Source organism: Eubalaena glacialis, chromosome 2 (genome assembly GCF_028564815.1).
Source record: "Eubalaena glacialis isolate mEubGla1 chromosome 2, mEubGla1.1.hap2.+ XY, whole genome shotgun sequence".
In the NCBI taxonomy this organism is placed as follows: domain Eukaryota; kingdom Metazoa; phylum Chordata; class Mammalia; order Artiodactyla; family Balaenidae; genus Eubalaena; species Eubalaena glacialis.
In genome coordinates, this window is record NC_083717.1 from 55,227,791 (window position 1) to 55,233,790 (window position 6,000).

The following is a 6,000-nucleotide window of genomic DNA, read 5'->3' on the forward strand; positions in this document are numbered from 1 at the left end:
CTAATTCCATCACATTGTGGAATTAAATTAACATGGTTTATATTAATTTAATTGTTTTAAATTTATTAAGACACAATTTATGGTCCTCCCAGCATATGAAGAATTCCAAAAGGCACATGGATGGAGCTGCTTATTTCTATTCTCTTATGTGCTGATACTAGTTGTAGCAATTCTATACAAAAAAAATTGTCAGAAAAAGTAAATATTAATTGAGAAAATGCATAAATGGTAATCATAATAAAATACAATTTGGTCTCATTGCCATTATGTAACATCTAAATGTCCTATATTCCCTTATAATTTCCCAATATTACTGATAACACTAATTATAGTCACTTGACCACTTTTAAAGTTATTTATATGTTTCTATATTTAAATTTTTATTTCAATATTTGTTCACAGTTAACAACAAATAGTTTAAAATATATGAAACACCAGACCTCTCTTTAATGTGAAACTCTAAGCATGAAGTCTGCCTAATGAAGGTATCATGACAGTGCAATTTGATAAGAAAATGGAAAAGCATGTGCATAGAGGCACTGTAAAATTACTGAGGAGGTCACCATATTGGCCCAATTTTTAAATTGTTCTTGTCCTATGAATAGACATCCAGCTGGAACCTCTGATTAATGTCTGGAAATAATCTTCTAGAATCCCCAGACAAGTATGCTTACCATTGATCTTGGTAAGGTAGCTCTTGACAAATGAGCATTTCTATAACTGGGTTACATTCCTACAGAGCTATTATTTGTATTAACAAGACAGTAAATGCTTCAGCTTTAGTAAATGCTTCAGCTTTAGTTTATTGAAGCTAGCAATTTGGCAACTGCATAAACTTCTGCAGAACCACTTCTCTCTATGGAGATGGCACAGTTTGGAATACGGTAATGTTGACACATGCAAAAATTAGAACAGAATAAATAATGTGGCAGAAATCAATTTTCAATATTTATCACTTAGACTATTGGAGCAAAAAGCAATCAACACCACAACAACATCCCATATAAGCTTGCTGTTAGCAACTTTATCTTTTCGCACTCTCCTAAGCAATATTTGTTCACATTGGAACAATACTATTATTGCCAAGTGCTGATCTACTGAGTGTATCACTAGATCTAACTATATTTTTACTCGATCTGCACTTACAATTTTTTCATTAATTTTCTCTCTCCAGTAATATTTTTTTTAAAACTTTTACTTTTTCTATTTAGGGGCAATACCCATATTTCTAATCTGCAAAAATTTAGCCAAACTCTCTAGATGCAATCATATTAATGCTTTCCTGCCATATGTGCTTTTCCATTTTTTTTAGGCCTGCTTAACCAAACCAAGAGCATCACTAACTTACACTCCAATCTCTATTCAATCATGCCCACTTTGCCACAGTCTCTCAATCTAATTACCATTTTTGGTAATTAAGTAAATAATGAGTTTACCACATAACTAAAGCTGGCCTGGAGAAATGACCTTGGATTTATCTTCACACAAACAGTATACTTAGAAAATACTGACAAGATAACTTGTGAATATTGAGGGCAAGGAGACTTTAACCTATGTTATTGGAAATGCTTGACTTGTGGACACACTCCAGAGTTAGGTAAACCATGTTTGATATGTAAGTTTGATTCGACAGGACCCTAACCTTATATATACATAGCACACTGGCAACCAGATGTTCTTGTGTCTCTGTGTCAAGTTCACAAACACACTCATACATACATAAACACACATCTAGGCTCTCATCTGAATAAACCACACAATGTTTATAGGGTGGTTGGTGCAAAATAAGAGTGTATCAGTAGCTATTAGACCTTTCAATGAAATGATAATAATTTTCAAGATTTACCACTAGATTAAAATTCTTTGTATTCTGTGTCATTAATCTACTACTTTAACATGACGCCATAACTTACAGCTTTATATTTATTTTCTTATTTGTTCATTCTCAAGCATGAATTGCCAGCACAAAGGACAAAGAAATGAAAAGAAAAATCCATATACCAAATATAAATATTCTCAAGTTATCTGGAAAGAAACACACGTAGCACCAGAATCTTAAAAATTCCTACTAGGAAGCTATCCTGAGTAATTTCTTCATGTTAACACTCTTTTAAATACAGTGTAATCAGTTTTGCCCTCTCATTGTCATCATAAATTAATTATCAGAATTTAAATTATTATTATAAATAAAACCTTGTATGATTTATCTAAACAATAGCTTTTTCAGAACATCTGAACCTTAGTATACAAATTTTGTTTTGAAATTAATAATAGTATTCAAGTGATTGGAATTGAAAGGCTATCATGGCATGGCTGTGAGTGTTTAATGTTACTGCAATGTTTGATTTACTGAAATGTCTGTGTTTAAAAGAGAACTTCTTGACTTATCCTAAAGACATCAATTGTTAGTCCCCAAATAACACATTATTTGGTAGACAATATTCCTAGGAAATGTATTAGCTAATATTTGGTCTATTTTGATGGGATATTTTAAACTTTCTACTAAAATATATGTGTAGAAAAGAGCATGCACTATAATTGTACAACTTAATTAATTTGCCATCCAAACACAGCAACTAATCAACACACAGGTTGTAATACAAATATTACAAGCATTCCAAAAACAACCCAGGTGCCTTATTTCCATGACAATCTCCTACATGACTTTCAATGACTAACTCATTTTCAGATCATAGGTTAGTAAATACACATCAGATATGGATGTGGCAATTTCAAAATGGAAATAACTGGCAAGTATAGAATACTGCATCCACAATGATATAATTACATGCTAATGTAATAATCAGTGAAAATGGAATATTCACTAAATTCTGCCACCCTCTGGGCCATTACAGAGATACAAAATTATTCCAAAGTAATAAAATCTATTCAAAGTATTTTTTATCATATGGAATCAAGTTAAAAATCAGTAATAAAAATCGATAGAGAAAGTCCAGCTGCTTGGAAATTAAGCAATGTCCTTCTAAATAATCCATAATTCAAAAATAAATCAATATGGAAATTAGAAAATACATTTATATGAGTAATAAGAAGGATGAAGAATGCCAAACTTGTGCTCTTGTGACTTATAGGGAAGTTTAGAGTAAAAAGCAATATATGAGAATTGAAGAAGGCTGAAAAGCAATAGATTACATATCACAAGAGCTAGATCAAGGAGACTGGATCAAACTCCAGAAGAGTAAAGAAAAATTAATGAGATTAAGGGCATAAAAACACCAAAATAGAAAGCAGACAGGCAATAGGAAATATTAACAAATATTAGTAATTTGAAATATTTACTATGATTGAAACCCTCCTGGCAAGATTAATCAAGAATTAGAGATAACACAAAATGCTAAATCTAAAAGACATACTGCTATATTTAAAATAAAATACCTAAAAAATAAAGACATACAAAATAAGAAAAGCATATTACTAACACACAACAATGAATTTGATGTTTCAAATAAAATGTTCATCTGATTAGTAAGAATCTTGTGCAAATGATGTAGTCACAAAGGGAACAAAATTATACAGTCCATTTTTATAAACTTAAAAAATACATAAAAATAAAGTACATTTTTCAGAAGGAGGAGCATTTGGGGAGAAGAAGTTGGAGCTGGTCATAAGGAAGGGTTCTATTATGCCAGTCCTATTCTGCTTCTGTGTCTGAATCCTGTACTATTGTAGAGTAATAATATGGGCAATTTACTGAATATATATTATGCATCAATATAGTGTTATACTCTTTGGATTGAGACAGTATCCCTGACTTCATGGCTCTGTGAATCTACTAATAGTAACAAATATGCAAATAAGGGTTTGTGAGAAGATATTTTTAAAAGTAAAAACATGTCCCATTTTTTCCCGCTCTTCATATGCTTGCTCAAAAGTTTGTTAATGATCGAGGTTCTAGAGTTCATTTCAATATCTAGCTAAACCAATTTCCTTTTTTGATCTATGACTATTTTTTTAGTTATTACTCAACTCTTTATAATTATCTTCTATGGTTCTATAGAAAAAATATAAATAAACAATACATAATAAATATAAACATAAGTACTTCTTGATGGAATCTGTGACCGAACTTTGTCAAGAAAAATGTTTACCTATCCTTAGGGCATTAATCTCAAAGTACCAGGTAACACATAATCTTCAACATAGCTTGCCAGGAAATATATGGACCACTCTTTTTGGTGATGCATATTCAAGTTTTAGAAATAATGATGCCATATATGATATTTCATATTTCTCCATTTGATATCTCTAACATAATACCTTTTCTTTTTAGCCCAACACAGTATTGAAAACTGAACTATTTTGGGTTTCAAAAGAATATGGCAACGTTTATTGTATAAAAACTTCATGGTCTTGAAGAGATCTAATAAAATTTCACATACAACTTTCCATGTTGCAAAAATGAGAAACAACTAATTTATGCTAATCCACAAAGATTAAAGTAGAAACAAAAATGTAATGCAATGTGACCACAAATGCCTATGAATAATTGAGTCTGTATCCTGAAATCTCAACAATAAAACAGATGAGGAAAATCTGATAATATTTTGGAAGATTTCGATTTTACTACAATAATTTTTTGATCCACTATAAAATTACCAAAAATTCTCTAAAATTCTACATTTTTCCATCAAAGCAGAAAAGAGTTAAAATGAAAGAAGAAATTATAAAGATTCAATAATGTAAGTGACCTTAGTGAGGGTCTCAAAGAGAAAAAGGACACATCATCAAAATATTCTCAAATAAGCCTCTTAAAAGATAAACAGAGAGACCTCAGGACCTGGCACAGAACATATGAAATATGAATTTCAAAAAGCTACTCACCCTTATTCTCTGAATTGGAAGACCTGATTCCAGTCCTTCTATTTCAGCAAAACATGACAAAAAGAAAAGCAGAGTCTTAGAAAATATTCAGTGGTAAAAATAACAAAGAACTAAAATTGGGTTCCATTACCATTATTTACTGTACACATGCAGTGTTCCCTTCTTTAAGTTCAACATTACTGAGACTTTCAGTACCCATCACAGTTGCTTGTTCCCTTCTTAATTCAATCCTTTTCATTTTCTCATTCATGACTCAAGAACATATTTCTTATATACATGTATATATAGTCATATTTGTGACTCTGTTCAAAGTGAACAAAATAAAGCAAAATGGATCACTGATCATAAAGGTGCATACTGCCTTACAAGATAGGACACTAATGCCCTTTTCTGTGAGAAAGAAAAAAGCATGCTAACAGTGGCATTATGTTGTTACTGAGGGGTCACCAAATAGAGCCAGGCTCTAAGAGTCTTATTTGTCCTATTAGAGGGGCATTCATATGGACCTCAGATTGACATCTGGAATGAGTCCCTCAGCATCCTCAGACAGTTGTGCTCATCATCGATCCAGACAAGCACCCTCCCAACAAATAAGCATTTCCACAGCCAGGCTTATTTTCTTCAGGCTTATCTACTGCACTATGAATAAAGAACAGTACATGGTAGAGTAGACATTCTATTTAGTACCTGAATAATGGAATTCTCATATATATAACATCGAAAAAAGTGACCTTGGATTGTTCTAATAAAATTAGATAAAATCTATTGGGAAAACACAGAAAAAACTTAATCAACTAAAAATTTGAAGAGTAATTAGTGTAGCAAAATTATATGTAGTATAATTACAGTACAAGTATAAGTAGAAGCATCTATGTTCTGAATGTTCCAGATATAGATTAAAAATATCAATGTTTAGCACACTTGCATTTAACTACAAGGTTATTGTTATTCAATACAAAATAGTGAAAAAAGGAATTACGGCAATGACTCTCCAAAATTATTCAGGTTACTTTTTAAAAACGTTTCAAAAAGGGAAGAAACAATAATGAGAATTCCTTGAACCATGTAGAGACATTCACAAGAAAAAATATATCTATCATAAAAATATTCTTCCTTGAGTCTCTGAATGATCTCACATTGACTACTGACATCACTAGT

The 6,000-nt window shown here is 31.2% G+C and overlaps 2 non-coding genes across 2 annotated transcripts; both read right to left on the reverse strand.

The window, feature by feature from the left end:
* Positions 1–616: 616 nt before the first annotated feature.
* LOC133086096 (small nucleolar RNA SNORD109A) lies at positions 617–683 on the reverse strand. The gene has a single exon (XR_009699876.1). It is a non-coding gene; the product is annotated as a small nucleolar RNA SNORD109A (small nucleolar RNA).
* A 4,661-nt stretch (positions 684–5,344) lies between these two features.
* On the reverse strand, positions 5,345–5,411 carry LOC133086095 (small nucleolar RNA SNORD109A). Its single transcript, XR_009699875.1, has one exon. It is a non-coding gene; the product is annotated as a small nucleolar RNA SNORD109A (small nucleolar RNA).
* Between the last annotated feature and the right edge of the window lie 589 nt (positions 5,412–6,000).